Consider the following 17,483-nt stretch of genomic DNA (forward strand, 5'->3'; position numbering starts at 1 on the left):
AGTGCGGCAAATAATATCTATATTATGACCACCCTGCTAATAACATGTAGGACCACCTTTAGCCCTCAAAACTGCTAGCACCCCCGCCGTGGCATTGATTCCACCAGGTGCTGATAGGTAGTCTGAGGTATCTGGTACCAAGCGCTCACTAACTGGTCCTGCAATTTCCTCACATTGCGAGTTGGTAGCGTAGCAGCACGAATTTGGTTTTCCAAGTAGGACCACAAATGCTTTATTGGATTAAGCATTTGTGGTCCTGCTTGTATTATCCTGTTGGTAAACACCATCCCCCGTAGGAAAATGTTTTGCCATGAATGGGTGAACCTGGTCTGCAACTATGTTCAAGTAGCTTACAGAAGTCAGGGATTGTTCTATGAGGATTATGGGTCCTAATGTGCCCCATGAAAACATTGTTCCTGGGCGAGAAACCATAAAAACCTGGGCGAGCCCATTGTTATAGATGGAGGGTGGTCATAATGTAATTTCTCTTCGGTGTATATATATTATTCGAAAAGTGTTAAAGTACTTTTAATGGAAATAATAAAAAGTAATAAGTAATCTCCTGAAAAGTTATATTTTTTGCCTGATATTATCATTGGGTAAACACACTTTTTACAATCTTGCTCAAAAAAATTTGATTTGCAGAAATAGTTCTAAAGAAAATGGCTAATTACCCAAAAACTGAAGAATATTAAGGTTACCTATTGGGACCAACTTTCTAGACTGCTGCTATCCATCATATTTCAAAAGGTCAAAAATCTGAATACTATTAAATAAAAGAAAGGTGCGGTAATTCCAAGAACGTATCCTTAATACACTGTAAAAAATATGGTAAAAAGTACCGGCACTCAAGGTGGCCGGTACTTTTTCCGAAAAATCCTTTTTTTTATCTTAACATGTTACGGAACAAAAAGTCTGATATTTCGTAATTTTTACTGTAACTTTGAATCACTGAATCACGCGTAATATGTAATACTGTAAAAATAATGTTTTGCGCTAAAAATAGATTTTACGGATGATGTAAAGTCGATTAATAACAACACGGATGACGTAAAATCTTTTAATAGCAGTGAAGTATTAAAAAACAGCACGTAAAGTGCTGGTATTTTATACCGGAATTTTTTAGAGTGATTCGTTTTAATAGTTTCTAATATCGTTAAAGTTTAATATGGTGAAATATGACAGAATGATAGTCAAAATAAGATGCTCGAACTTACGTCCTTTTTCTTGTCTAAATTATTGAGACCATATTTTTCAAATTTTGTATATCCCCCTATTTTGAGAGTTAAAAATCTAAATCCGTCAAATAAAAGGTACGTTAATCCAGAAAAAGTATTTATTTGTTTGTGGCAATACAACATCATCAGTAAATATAGTTAGAATGTTTAAAATTAGCCCTCGGCCGGGATAGCCTGGTTGGTAGGGCGCTGGACAAATGTTTGTGAGAACGGGAGTTCGAGTCCAGCCAGCAGAGGACTCCCTGTGTAGTAAATGATAACTGGTGCACCTTAAATCTGTCGGGTCGCAAAGTCCTCCGTGTTCCCATGACAAGTCAGTACCTCGGGGGGTACTGAATTGGAGATTGATCGTTCTCTGGTTCAGGTCAAAATTACGATCTGTGAACGAATGAATGAGTCCGCCCTATAAACGGGTGTGACGTATGGGTGTGGCAGAAGTTGAACAATTAGCCATAGATTGCGCCACTGGAAATCAAAATCAATCGCAACCCCTCTGCCTTAATTGCCGACGAAAACAAGAAAGTTAGCCCTTCTGACCATTAATATTGCATGAAAACCCTATCTTTTGATCAAGAGTTATTCAGCTGCTCTGATTTTTTTAAAAATTCTTTTTCAATAAACATATTACTGCTAAAATGCGTTCTGTGTAACCCGGTGTAGGTATGGGCTAAGAAACAAATGGTTTATTGTATTGGAGTTTTCTTGAAAATTTTTATAATTAATTTGTTATAAAAAATTATGGTTCAGTTTTTAATTTTAAACTTGAAATCTCAGCTTTAATTTCCTTTAATATAGAGCGATATGAAATATGTTAATTTCCGCTTTAACAAAACTTAAATGATAGATTAGTTTCCTTGCCTCGATGCACAACTTCGTAAGGAATTAAACTTTTCAACCGTCAATCCAAAAATGGCTAAAATATATACTTCTCTTGGAACGAAAATCGATACGAGTAACAACTTTCATCCTTACGAATCCTGAAGCTTCATTAGCAACTTTTTTGGAAAAGGGAAGAAAAAAAATAATTCATGCCTGTCGAAAGCATTTTTGAAACTTTTCTCTCTGTTTTTCACTTTTCACTCACCATAAATAATGGTCTTGGACGGGGGTGGAAGAAATTTTTGAAGTCAGAAAATAGCAACGAGAGATAAAGAAGAAAGTACTTCACTTTCTCGGAAATCATTTTTAGAACTAACATGTGTCTAAAAATTAGAAGAGATATGATGTTTTTAATGCAACAATATTTAAGATTTTCTTGTATATTTGCAAAGAGTTCCATTTTATGCTTAACATTTCATTTTATTTAATTTTATAACAGTCGTTGAACAACCGACCCAATTTTTGGGTTTACGACTACTAATATTCAACTACTGTAGCTTTGCAATTTTGAACCCAATCCAGAATACAAGGGGACTCCTGGATCAAGTATTGGGAGAATTTTGCCTTCGTGGAGGACTTTGTGATGGAACTAACCCACATTTGCTTTATATGGAGAGGAAGACCATGATAACCTCTCACGGTTAACCTAACAGCAAAGGGACTCTAACCTATGATCTGTTTACCACTGAGGATATTTCACGACAGCACTGTGTTCGATGCAAGCTGGATGCAGATTCGCATTAACCAGCCATCGCTGGGATTCGAAGCCGGTTCATCTGATTGGAAGGCGAACGCTCTACCCTGAGCCATCGCTGCTCCCTTAACATTGATTTTATTTTTTTATTTTTATTTTATAACCGTCGTTGAACAGCAGATCCAATTTTTCTTTACTTTAAGACTACTAATGTTCAGCTCCGTAGCCTTGCAATTTTGAACCCGATCGAGAAGAAATAGGCGAATTTTGCCTTCGTGGAGGACTTCTTGATAGAACTAACCCGCATTTGCGTTAAATGGAGAGGAAGACCATGAGAAATTCTCTCGGTTAGCCTGACTGCAAAGGGACTCTTACCCATGATCCGTTTACCACTGACGATATTTCACGTCAGCACTGTGGTCGGTGCAAGCCGGATGCAGATTCGCATCAACCAGTCATCGTTGGGTTTGGAACCCTGGTCATCTCAATGGAAGCCGAACGCTCTATCCCCTGAGCCATCACAGCTCAATGCTCAATACAAAACATTAAAAGTCTTTGAATTTTTTTATTATACTGAAGTGCATTTGGGGGAAAAAGAAAAAAGAATAATGGGTTGTTTCATTTCAACACCAGCTCATACAAAATAAAGATAATTGTGATACCATTATTGCGATCATTGGTTATCCATTGTTTGTTTCTTCTTGAATAGATATTAATAAACGCCACATCATTTCAGTCATGGGTAGCAAAATCTGTATGAATTGTCTTCTTGTCGTCCAATAGTCTGGATTGGTCTTCAATGGGATGCCTACAAGTGACGTAGTGTGAATATCTCGATCCTGATTGGTTGTTGAAACTTGGCATTTGCTTACGTTAGCAACTATTCTTTCCATTCTTCTTCGAGTAAGCCACGCCCGTCAAGTATCAATTCTCATAAAGTGATATATTTGATATTCTTACACAATGATTCTTTCTCAAAGATTTCAATTATTTCACTATAAATTTCTTACTTAACACATAGAGAAGCATGAAGCCCTGTAGAACATAAACTAATTATGCATCGAAGTCGCCAGGTACTCAAAACAAAAATATGTCACGGTTACAATTAAATACATAAACAAATAATAAATCTAACTTAAGAAAAATCATGGACGAGAAATAATTACATTTCAGTAAATTCGATGGGCGATACTGCACTGTATTTAATATACTTTACTTTGATTAGCATTCTAAATTATGTAGAGAAACTTAGCTCTGTTTTAACACGTTATCTTGCTTATGAACGATCAGCTGGCGTTGATGTCATGGTCACATGTGTGGGTATCTGTGATCTTCTTCTTCTTAAAGTGCAAGTACCCAATTCTAGGTACATACGTTTATAAAGACATCACAAAATTCTTTTCGTTCTTCATATGTATGTTAATTCCACTGATACAGTCATAAATTATTTGTTAAAAAAATTACTTAAAATTATGTTATTTAAAAACCTTAAAAATGCATGCTATTGAAAATAAACTCATGCAGGAAAATAATCGACTACGTATAGTTCCAAAATTATCGTCTGTTTTTTTTATTATTTGATCTTGTTAATGCTTATGCGAGCCAAATTTTTTAGACTTTTACAACATTTGCGAATAGTTCCGAATAGTTCCAAAATTATCGTCTGTTTTTTTTCTCCATTTGATCTTGTTAATGCTTATGCGAGCCAAATTTTTTTGATTTTTACAACATTTGCTAATAGTTCCGAATAGTTCCAAAATTATCGTCTGTTTTTTTTTTTCATTTGATCTTGTTAATGCTGATGTGAGCCAAATTTTTTAGACTTTTATAACATTTGAGATTATGGTGTTAAAGTTGTTATAGTCGAGAAATGTGCAGCCACGAAAAACCATACACATTTTTCTACTAAGTAAGAAAATATTTAAAAAAAACTGAAACTTGTTTTTATCAACGAATTATATAGATTTGGAACTTTCAAATAGTAAAAAAAAAATTTGAAAAAAAATAAAAAAATAAAGTGCACTTGCTTTGAATCCAATGAATGCATACTTCTGAAACAAATTGATTACCTTTTAAAACCTACACTTGTTGCCAAGTGGCTCGTCATTGACTTCAAGAATTAATCTAAACTGACTCTTAAATTCGAATACCAAAATTAGTTTCTCCGTTTCTGATTTCTCCAGAGATGATTGATGCATCAATAATTCATAAGTTATAACTGAAGTCCCATTCTAATTAAACAGTAGTATTTTAATCATTATGATGCAATTTAAATGTAAATTATTTTATCTAGTTAAAGAAATAGTTTAATTTTTACATAATACTGACAATTTTCTCATTTCATGTAAAATTTGCTCAGGATTCAAGAAGGTTCCAGCTTTTATGCAATTATACAGTAAAAATAATTAAAAATGATCTTATAATAAATGTAATGTAGCTTTTTATAATAGGTTGTGAAAAAATTGGTTATATTTTCTAGTTTGGTTTGGTGAATGCGGAAAAATTTACTAAATATAACAGATGTAAACCTAGGTCAAGAACCACAGTTTAGTTTTCTGATATATCTGTTACCGGCAAAGAATGTAACGCAGGCATTCTATAGAATGCCTAGGCATTGTATATAATGCCGGAAGTTTTTAGGCAAGATATGAAATATGAGAAGTATTACATACTTTCCCTAGGCATTGTAAGCCTTGACATTCTATGGAATGACAAATGCTATTTAGGCAAAGTATGAAAAAAAAACGTCCTGATGAGGTTATTATGTAAATGATGTGCTTTTCTAAAAAAAAATGCTGTTCTGAAAAAATAATGAGAGTGCCAGTAAAAAAAAATTATTCAAAATGCGTAAAGAAAAATGAAAAATGATGATAATTACGATTCTTAATTACGGGAAACAAAAGTTTCATAAAAAAAATAATAAAATAACCTATTTGTTGCAACATGGCAGGCTTGAACGACATTTTGAATTACATTTCATTACATTATGAAGCGAATCGGAGATGTATTTTATACTTTGCCGGTTTCTCATTTGGCATTCTATAGAATGCCAAGGGATTGGTGAAATATAAATCGTTTCGTACATTGCCGGCTAGTCTTAGGCATTATATACAATGTTTCAGACTTTGCCGGTAACATATCTAAAATAAGTCTTAGATAAAGGCTTTTAAAAATTTTTGAAAGCCTTTTGTTTCTAATACAAGTAAAATAATTCTTTTAAATAATAAATGTGTTAATAAATTGCTAATTTTAATGTACAGTTAACTGGATGGCCTTGTTCACCTTCTTAAACTTCGGTCGGACTTCAGCAATAGATGTAAAACTGTTACATTGGTACAATTAGGCAGCTATACTATTGGTGAGGTTTTAAATTTACTCGAAAAACATGTTTACGAAAATGGACAGAGCTCCAAATGCGTATTTAAAAAAATTTATACAGCTATTTAAGAAAATGAGCATAGCAACTGATTCACGGTTGAAATTTCTCTTATGGGTTCTGTCCTTTTTTAAAGAATAAACTAACGAATCAAAATAAATTTGTAATGTGATATTGGTCATTTGCATAAATCACTTAGTACATTCTTCACGAAAAACCAAAGAGCTTTATGATAGATTTGGAGAAAAGCGGCTTGACAACTACTTATCTCATTTCCCTTGTTATATAATCAACTAACGCTAAAATAGAATTTCTGATAACTGGGAAAGAAATTTGCTTTAGGATTTTTTTTAATTTTATTTCTTTTAAAATAGTTTAAGCATATAAAAAAACCAAAATACATAAAAATCTGAATTGTGAATTTTTTGTCGCTTGCGTTGATTTTTTTATTGTACAATAGTATGAGGTATTATTGTTTCTCTATGTTAAAATAAAGTAATTAGTGCCTTCGCCCATGTTTTAGGTGTACCAATTTGATATTTTATTATTACGTTTTGCTGTTCAATTACTATAAGTCTTAAAAAGTAACGTGACATTTTTAATGTGTATGGAAATATTTGCGAGGAGTACGATGAAATAAAAAATTTCAACATTTGATAATTGGAGTTAATAGTACCACGAGGGCTGCTCTGCAATCTAAAACAACTGCAACTGCAGATTTGAAATTGAACATGTTGTAAGAAATAAGAAATAAGACATTGAATTTGTTTCAAAATGTACCTATTTCTTTGATAGTTATTGTACTTTTCAAAGCTTTTGGCATTTGTTTTTTCTAAGCTTTTGTTCAAATAATCACCATTTCACCAGTTCAAATAATCACCAATCAAATCAATCAATTCAAATAATCACCAGTTGTAGAAAAATTTATTCATCTCTATAGTATTTTAATTTTATAAGTTGATGTCGTAAAAGTCGCAAGAAGATTAATTAAACCTAAACCTTTCCATGTAATCAAAATAAAACCATTTCTTTAAAATATGAACCTGTAATGTAAACGTAAAACATCTCGATATTTTGATTTGTGTAAACTATTTTATGTAAACTGCTTTAACTTAAAGTTAACTACTATTACATAAAGTACTAAAAGATATTGTGAAATTAAATTTTGGGGATTACAATGCCTTAATGTATTGCCCAACACTATTATGGATTTCAAAATTGTTATTAAAGATTACGAAATGAACAATATATCGCCCCAAATATTGTCCTATATTTTAGAAAATAGTAGTTCGGATAAATAATAGTACCTGATAAATAGTAGTATCCTTTTCATTCGATACTAATATGCTGAACCAGTTGTATTTGTATCTTTTAGCAAATAGTAATTCACAGTCTTACGCATATATTTTAAAAGCATAAAAACTTCTAATTTAAAGAACTAACAAGCTCATGATATATTTTAGAAGATCTACATGAAATGTTTTATATCTTGAAGATTTATGAAAAATAAAATTTATCAGCTAAATTGCTATATTGCTACATTGCTTACATTTATAAGAAGATGTAACTTTTTTTTAATAATTTAAAAAAAAAGTGTAATAAAATAAATAAATAGAAACTATCTTGTCGATTTAAATTACTGCTTGAATGGTTTTAAATAAAGCTTGACATTAAATTGCGCGCTGAATAGAAAACTTTTTCTGATTCCCATCATTTTCAATGAGGAGAATTTAATTAAATTTTTGTAATAACTCGTTTTTAAGACTTTTATAACAAAAAAATACCTTTCTCAGGTTATGAAAAAAAGTTTTTTTATGAAACAAAACCGTATTTTTTAAACATGAAAAAAACCTATTTGAACGAAGTTTAATTTTATAAAGAAAAATATTTTATAAAGAAAAGATTCCTTTTTATTAATAATTTCTAAAGCGCCGAAAAAAAGCCACGAAAATTGTTTTTGTCTAAAGCCTAGTATGTATATAAATATTTTTTTTAAAAAAATAAGTCTTGACTTAAGAAGAAAATTCATTAAAAGCTCTTGATGTCAACTTAAAAGCTTTTCAGTTATTTTGATTCAAATAACGAGTAAAAATATATTTACTAAGAATTTAAAAGCAAAATCTTCTTTGAGTATTTTCATGTTAAATGTACTTTACAAGAATTTAGATGTATATTAGTGATCGTATTTTCTTTTAAATTTTTATAAAGTGTTCGAATTTCACTAAAATTTGTAACGGAATTAATTAAAATAATTAAACTAAAACTATTATTGCAGGACGGAATTAATAATTATTTTCGTGGCATCGGTATGGATAGTTCATTTATTTTGTATGATTGTAATCGATTGAAAGATGATTATCGATTATGAAATTGAAGATGTGTATTAGTGATTTTTTTAATTCTTATAAATCGTTTGACTTTCTCTAAAATCTTTAACGGAATCGATATAAATAATTATTACTAATATGATTCATTAACTAAAATTACTATCATAGGGAATTATAGTTATTCTTAATGCAAACGGTATGGCTAGTTTATTTTTTCCTGATTTAAATCAATTAAAAATCAAATTGATTAATTTTTAAATATTTTTTTACTTCAGCTTCTCAGCCTTGTCATGAATTTATTTGGTTTGGAAATGAGAGAAATGTTTTTAAACTGTAATAAATCATATGGCTTTCATTAAAAAAATTTCACAGAATTAATATTAAATAATATAATTGTTCGTAGGATGGAATTATAATTATTCTTCATACTATCAGTACGGTTACTTCATTTGTTTTTTTACACTTTTAATGCATGAAAAACCAAACTGATCAATTTTGAAACTAATTTTTCCGACTTAAACTTCACAGCCTAGTTATAAATTTATTCGGTTTGAAAATGAGAGAAATTTGCATTTTATTCCATTAAGATTCGAATGAAGCTTTTATTGTTCTGAACTTCAAAAAAATTGCAAATAAAGATGATTCTAATTGAACAATGTTTGATTAATGCCTCGGTGTAAGTTGCATTCTAATTCAATGTTAGTAATGAGGAAAAAAATCTAAGGATTCTTAAAACGTTGCTGAGCTTTTAAAATTCCTAGAACCGAAAAAAAGGGGTAAAAAAAGATGAGAATATTTTACGAAAAATGCCTGAAGGTTTATTAAGATTCTAGAAGTACTAGTATTAAGTACTTGAAATCGCTTGGAGCAAGATAATTGGTTATGGTTGATTGTTCTATTTTTAAAAAGCTCGGCAGCTCTTAGCAATCGATGACATTTTCTTCCTCTTATTCGAATTTAAATATCTTGGGAAGCTTTTTTGGAAGAATAGAAAGTTAGGGGAGTATTATCGGAAAAGTTTTTAATTTTTCAGAGTGTTTTTTTTCGATAGATCGCATAAATTAAAATGGTTAAGAGTAAAATTGGGAAGCAGTTCAAAATTACATGAAAAAAATTAGGAATTTCTGAAATGCAAGAAAGGGAATTTTTGAAGCGAAATAAAATTTTAACTGTTTTAGTTAGTTTTTTAATAGGTCTAGTTAGCTAGGTTTAGTAAGTTTTTTAAGAGGTCTATCAAAAAAATGACATAATTTTCTTTTAACTTTGAAAAGGAATAACAATCAATCAATAAATCAATCAATAAATAAATAAAAACTAACAATTGTGAAAAAAAGTTACAAATTTGAATTCAATGAAACGAAATTTTAGTATTATTGCTAGTTAGCAATTGTAGTTGATAGTTATTTATTTTAGTTTATGGAAGATTATTTATTTTTCAATTTTTTTGATTTTGTTTTCAACATAGCGTATTAAATTTCTTAGAAACTTCTTTTTATCTACCAAACTTTTTCAGTCTGGTTTGATTTTTTTCCATAATATTCCTATTATATAAAAACCATTACAGCACTCTAGTTTGTTTTAAGCACTCAGTTCCGTGAAAAAATTGATAGACCAGCTATGCCATATATTCTTATATTTTTTTTCAAATGATTGTTACGAAAATTTTATTTAAAATTAAATGTCTACTTTTAATGTTAAATGTTGCTTAATGTTAATGTTGCTTTAATGTTAAATGTTGCTTACGTGTTTTTTTCAGACACATTAGAAACAATGTTTTCAAAACATTTCATAAGATTATCATATTGTATTTAAAAATTTGGCACAGAATAAGCGAAAATTGCTGGTCACTAAATATGAAAAGTTATTAAAAATTAACAGAAAACATGAATATATTTATTATAAATTTTGGCCTTGCATTAGAAAGATTCTGTTTTCGAATCCTGGACTAGGCATGAATTTTCTTTCCTCCTTCTGTACTATCTTTCCTTAGTGAGGCAACAACGTAGGCCCACCTAATATGGTGCCCCTGAAAGAGTGGCCAACAAAAATGTCCTAATACGCCTGAATTGATAAATGCCAACCCAGGTGGGCATTAGAAAAAAATATTATAAATTTTATGTTTTTTTTTTTTTTTTTTTTTTTTTTTTTTTTTTTTTTTTTTTNTTTTTTTTTTTTTTTTTTTTTTTCAATGCACGGAAGAAAACATTTTGGTAAAATTACCATAATGTATGGTAATGACAGTTTTGGTGAAAAGAGACCATAATTCTGGTTAATAATTTTTCCGTTCATATGGTAATTGACTACCAGAAATTTTGTGAAATAATGACTTCCAGAAATTTGAAACCTTTCAATCACTACTGTGGTTTGTGTGAAGAAAAGTTTTCTCTTTTGATTTGTAATTGGTTTGTTCGGCAATTTTACATTATTGATAAACAGTATGCCATTAATTTAAATATTTCTTTGTGTATACATTTGTTATCCATGTTGATTAAATCTGCTAACACATTTTGACATAGAAAAAAAAAGAATAAAATGGCTGTACGTGAGGCAGCGAACCCAACCATGCATGTAAAGTTGTTCAATAATCAGTGACGTAAGTCCTGAAAGTCACTTTGCTTCATATGCGCATCCGCCGTATCTTAATATATATACTCTGCTATATCTGAGTATACTGCTCACCTGTTTCAAGTTGTTTTTCTGGTAAAGCATAGCGCACTGCGTTAATTAAGTATTCGAATAGCTGGACTTCTCCTTTCTATATTCTTTTTATCAATGTACTTTTGGCTATGACGCACTCTCCATACGCAGCACAAATTTCACGAGAAGCTCTTGGTTAAAATCGACCTTTTGATTAAAATCGAAAAGAAAGAAGTGCCAAAAATTTTTATTTTATCAACTTGACACTCAATTTTAATGATCAAAAAATTAATAAAAATTAACTGGAGCAAAAAAGAAAGCAAAAATTTCGGTAGAACAAAGCATCCTCTTTCAACAAATCATACACTATGCACATTACATTCTGGCAAAAAATTTCATCATAAGTGGAGAAAAAAAAACTATGCGAATTTAGTTCTCAATTCAATACAAACGGTACTCTTAAATTTAAAGGCATTTATTTTTTGTACTTCTTATGAAGACTACTCCTTAAAATATTATGTAATCTTTAGAAAAAAAATTTAAAAAACTTTGCAGACCCCTTTAAAAATTATTTTACGATATTTCTATGCAACGTAACATCGAAGTTGTAATTTTATTCGAATTGCTGTTATTGGTTTTAATTTTTCCCTCATTAAAGGAGAAAAAAAAACGCAAGTATAAAAAGTAGACCAACTTGAGTTTGAAACAAAATGCTTTTTTTTAAATTTGTAGGTTATGCAAATCTTTTAAAATATATCAAAATGCTGAAATCAATTCTTTTATAATTTAAAACCGGAAATTTGAACGAAAAACATCAATAATTCCCCTTTGTTTACTCCCTGTTGAATTATTTCTAGCTAATAAAATGCACAAATACATCCCACTGCATCGTAAACTATTTATTTAAAATCAATGCCATATTACTCGGATGCTCGTTTATTGTCAGTAAAACATCCATTGTATACTATTCAATGATTCATTTGGCTCATATTGACAAGGCTTTCCACTCCCTTGTTGCTTCTAAAGCTATTTCTACGCGCAACGACAGGTTCTGTTGATATATGGAATAATTCTATTAGTACGTGAGGCTAGAGATACAGTCAACAGATCTCTAGAGTGATTCCTGATTGGATTATGTGGCTCATAGCTCTTGTGTGTAAATCTCTTATTGGCTGTGAGTGCATGATTAATGCTTCAGATAATCCTCCGAGGAGATATGATTTGTTTCGTTTTGACACACGTTTCTTAATTATTTCGAAATATTTTTAAAGTGTATTTTTGCCTTTTGGGGCAGTGGGATACGAACTGTCACACTTATTGTGAGCATTAATATAAACCATTTTAAGTTTAATAAAGTAGTAGTTTTACTTTATTAAACTAGGGGGATTTTTAATCGACGGTGTTACATTTAAATGAAAATTAAGATGAAGCAAATTTGTTTTATTTTAGACATGTATACGATGACCAGAAATATTTCAGTTCTTTTTGACTAAAGTTCGGATTAAAAATTTTCCTTCCTTTAAAGAATTCAAAGAATATGGATTACAACAATAAAATTCAACAGTTTTGGATACACTTCTCAGTAGAAAAGGTTGACATGGCTTGGTTTGTTCTGTTTGATTGATGTGCATCTTACAACAAAACAGACTTAAAAGATAAAACGATAACAATTCCACTTTTGTTGCTATTGCTTTGTAAAAGCTCAAAATAAAACACAGGTTTCAATTAGCGCTTTGTAGAATTTAAAAATGACAAATTATTAATTCATTGGTGTGAATTATATTGGCGTAATATACACTGAAGAGCCATTACATTATGACCACCCTCCATCTGTAACAATTGGCTCGCCCAGATTTTCATGGTTTCTCGCCAAAGAACAATCTTTTCATGAGGCACATTAGGACCCATAATCCTCATAGAACAATCCCTGAGGTCTGTAGCTACTTGAACATAGTTCACTCATTCATGGCAACAGTTTTTCCTGCGGGGGATGGTGTTTACCAACAGGATAATGAACCATGTCATAAGGGTCGAAACGTCATGGATTGGTTCGAGGAACATTCCAGTGACTTTCAAGTTATGTCTTGGCTCCCAAACTCACCTGACCATAATCCAATAGAGCATTTGTGGTCCTACTTGGAAAATCAAATTCGTGCTGCCACGCTACCCCCTCACAATGTGAGGGAATTGCAGGAACAGTTGGTGAGCGCTTGGTACCAGATACCTCAGACTACCTATCAGCACCTTGTGGAATCAATGCCGCCGCGGGTGCTAGCAGTTTTGAGGGCTAAAGGTGGTCTTACATGTTATTAGCAAGGTGGTCATAATGTAATGGCTCTTCGGTGTATATATTTATTGGAACTAAATCAAAAATTTCTATTTGGGGGCTATGGTTTGGTTAATGTTAACCTTAAATTACAAAATTTTTTGAAGTTTTAACAGATACAAATTTTTTTTTAAAGATATAACTGTAATTTGAAATTAATAGAATGTATTTCATAACAGTCTATAATTATTTATTTTACAAATGCTACAATCTACAAGAAATGGAACCTATCCCATGACTGCACGCTCTCTCGAATTTTTTTCGGCAATACAACTAAAACCACTAAGTGCAGGACACGAATTTAACTATCTATCTAATGTTTAACTAATGTTTAACTATCATAGGCTGACCAGAGCCACAGCGAAAACATTCAGCCGGTAGATATGGAAATGCTTTTTCAAATGTTAGCATTAGTATATAATTTTAAAACTTTAATAATGATAAAAAAGTGTGATAAAAGATGGAGTAATATAGGGCAAAATAAACGCCACAGGGTGATTTAATGTAACAAATGGCGATTAAAAAATAACTGTCTTTCAATGGTTACCTGCAAGTGACGTAGTGTTTGTATTTCGATCCTAATTGGTTATTAAGAAGTGGCATTTGTTTACATTAGCAACTGTTCTTTCCACTCTGTTTAGAGTAAGCCAAGCCCTTCAAATGTCAATTATCTTAAGTAACACATTGTATATATTATTTCACAAAGATTTCAATTTTTCACTATATATTTCTTACTTAACGCAAAGGCAGGCACGACGCCATGTAGGAAATAAACTAATTATGCATCAAAGTTGCCAGATGCACTTAATAAAAATATATCACTGTTACAATAAAGTACGTGAACAAATAATATACCTAAGGTTAAGTAAAAAACGTAGACGAGAAAAAATTATATTTCAATAAATTCGTGCGTTGTACTTAATTAACTTCACGTTAGTTAACATTCCAACTTATTTGGAGAAATTAAGCTCGACTTTAACGAGCCATCTTGTTTTTAAATGATCAGCTGACACAGAGGTCATAGGTCACGTGTCTGTGTATCAGTGATCGTCTTCTTCTCGAGTTGCAAGTACCTACTCAATAGCCGCTTTTCTTGTCGATAATGCACCGTGAGGGCATTTTTTTTCATAAACATAGAATAAATTTTTTTTTATTATATTCTGAAAATTACTCTATTTCATACAAGTTCCTTAAAAATTTTCTTCAATTTTGAAATAAACTTTGTCGAAAAAACCATTTCGAGAAATACCTTACATTATTAATGCAAGTTTCTTAATCGTTTGAACATTATGAAAATTTCGCCATGTATTTCAAAAATGGCCACTGTTATAAAACAATCTACAACTGGTCACTGGACATTTGCAAAATTCTTTAATATTGCTCTATAGAGAGAGTCCAATTTTCCCCAAGCATTTTAATACGCTTCATGCTGTGTCATTAAGTTTAGTTGTATCGATGCTACACTTTGTAAAGGACATGTTTGTTAATACATTTCAATTTACACGAATAGTTTGGTTAAAGGTTAGCTATAAAGTCAAATGTCCAGTTTCTTATTCTGCAAGATTCCATCAATAAATAAAACGATAAATTTCGTCATGACATACGCAACTGTTCGACTATTACTGCACAGTAAAAAAAAGAAGAAAAAAAACAAGATAATTGTATACATGATTTTGACACAATATATAAACAAATGATTGCGGTAAATGATGCCTGCAACTATTTCATAATGACACAACTTTTACTTCTTTTGTGTTAGCACAGCTGCACAAATTAAACGACGTTTAGAAATGAGCCGGGTTTACTTTATAGACCTTACGAGAGTAGACAAATACTAAAACGCAATAATAAACTCAATAAAAGAATTTTTTTTAAATATTGTTTCGTAAATATGTTACCGACAATATACTAAATCACCTTATAGTATACAATGCCTGGCTTTTTTTGGTGGAGTTTGAAAAAAAATATTGTTGAAAGTACAATAATTAATGCATACTTTAGCTAGGTCATGTATACAATGACAAATGTTTGATATGCCCCGACCACAGTGCTGACGTGAAATATCCTCAGTGGCAGATGGATCATGGGTTAGAGTCCCCTTGCCGTCAGACTAACCGTGGGAGGTTCTCGTGGTCTTCCTCTTCATGTAACGCAAATGCGGGTTAGTTCCATCGGAAAGTCCTCCTCGAAGGCAAATTTCCCCCAATACTTGATCCAGGAGTTCCCTTGTCTTCGGGATTAAGTTCAAAATTGCAAGGCTACGGAGTTGAACGTTAGTAGACCTAAACCCAAAAATTGAGTCGGTTGTTCAACGATGGTTATAAAATAAAATAAAATGCTTGATATGGAGCCGTGGTTGCTCAAGGGATAGAGCACTCGCCTCCAATGAGGTGATCCTGGGTCGAATCCCAACGACGGCAGGTAGATAGGAATTCCACACCCGACTTCCACCAACCACAATGCTGAAGTAAAATTCTTGGGTTAGAGTCCCATTGCCGGCAGGCTAACCCTGGCATGTTTTCGTCATCATGTAACACAAAGGCGGGTTAGTTCCACCAAAAGTTCTCCACGAAGGTAAATTTCTCCAAATAGTTTTCTTGTCTTCTGGTATGGGTTCAAAATTTCAAGGTTATGGAGATGAACATTGGTTTTCGTAAGCCCAAAATTGGGTCGGATGTTCAACGACGGTTACAAAATAAAATAAAATACTAATAAATCATGAACATACTTAATACAAAACCTTAAAAATCTTCATTTCTTTTTCTTCTTTTATTTCGTTCCTTAATTCTTAATTTTTTAATAATTTTGCTGAAAGCTCGTCATAAACTTTATAAAATTATTTAATAATCATTATAAAACTTCATGCCTCAAAATGCGCAATTTTGCGGAAAAATGAAATTTTTTTTAAAATTTTTTGACACGATTAAAATTAAACTAATTTTTCTGTTGAATAAAATAAAATAATTCCTATAATGCTTTTGTAGATAAAATTTGTAGAATTTCTGTTGACATTTGAGACTTGTACTTTTTTAATATTATATATTTTCATATCATTTTGTCACACTTATAACTAGAAATATCTTTAAATTGCATTTTTATTAAAACTAGGTCAAACAATTTATTCAATATTTAACGTTTTTATTTAAAGGTAATGTTCTCCTTAAATTTTTAATAAAGACATAAATTTTAATCGATTAAAATATCAAACGATGTTGAACAAACATTCTTTGTCAAATTTCTTTTCAAAATGTTGTTCTAATTTCGAAAATTGATATAAATTAGTCTCCCATAAGAATAAAATAATTAACAAGAATAAAAATATTCTTCTTTGAGGCAAAGTTATTATTAAGTCTTCTTCCTAAAAATAGTTTTCAAAATACAAAATAAGATAAAAATAAGGTTTCATTAAATATGTTGTGCCTTTTCTTACCACCAGCGGCGCTACCTTACCTCTATATTTATCGTTTTCTCTTTCGTAGAATCTCATTTGCGCCTAAAATCGTTCACAGTTGATACTGAAACTTGTTGATAGCTTGTTGTTAGAACATCTGCAAAAATTAAGATTTGACAAGTGATTTATTTTTAACACATCAGGTAATTTGCATGCATTTAACAAAAAATCTAATATTTCATTATAAATTCAACGTATATGTACTAAGAAAAGTATAAAATATGTTATGATATATTTTAAATCATGGAATTCTTTCAATTATATTTTTTTATAAAGTTTTAAGCTGTAATTTTGTTCTCTTAAATATCTTCTTAGCTTGTTTCTTATGCATCTGTTTTTAAGGGATGATTTTGTTTTAATGTGTGCTAATCATTGTTACCTGTTGATTTGATGCTTTAAAAAATGAACTTAAACTTTACAATTTTTGTGCGTAAATGCATTTATTTTTTCAGTTTAAAAAAATATTAATATTATTTTCAGTATATCAATTAAAATACAATAGCATCATTTTTTTATTTAGTTAGTATTTAAAATTATAATGAACCAAACTTACAC

At 30.8% G+C, this 17,483-nt stretch overlaps 1 protein-coding gene across 4 annotated transcripts in view; it reads left to right on the plus strand.

The window, feature by feature from the left end:
* LOC107439615 (tumor protein p53-inducible protein 11) overlaps nt 1-17,483 on the plus strand; it is a 209,086-nt gene that overhangs the window by 113,027 nt on the left and 78,576 nt on the right. The window contains exon 1 of one of the 4 annotated variants that reach the window (XM_016052273.3): nt 16,932-17,071. The exons of the other annotated variants lie outside the window; for them this stretch is intronic. The gene's annotated coding sequence lies outside the window, so the exon portion shown is untranslated. Of the gene's footprint in view, nt 1-16,931; nt 17,072-17,483 lie in introns of those variants that run through there. 4 annotated transcript variants of the gene reach the window in all.

This window comes from Parasteatoda tepidariorum, chromosome 6 (genome assembly GCF_043381705.1).
Source record: "Parasteatoda tepidariorum isolate YZ-2023 chromosome 6, CAS_Ptep_4.0, whole genome shotgun sequence".
Classification (NCBI taxonomy): Eukaryota; Metazoa; Arthropoda; class Arachnida; order Araneae; family Theridiidae; genus Parasteatoda; species Parasteatoda tepidariorum.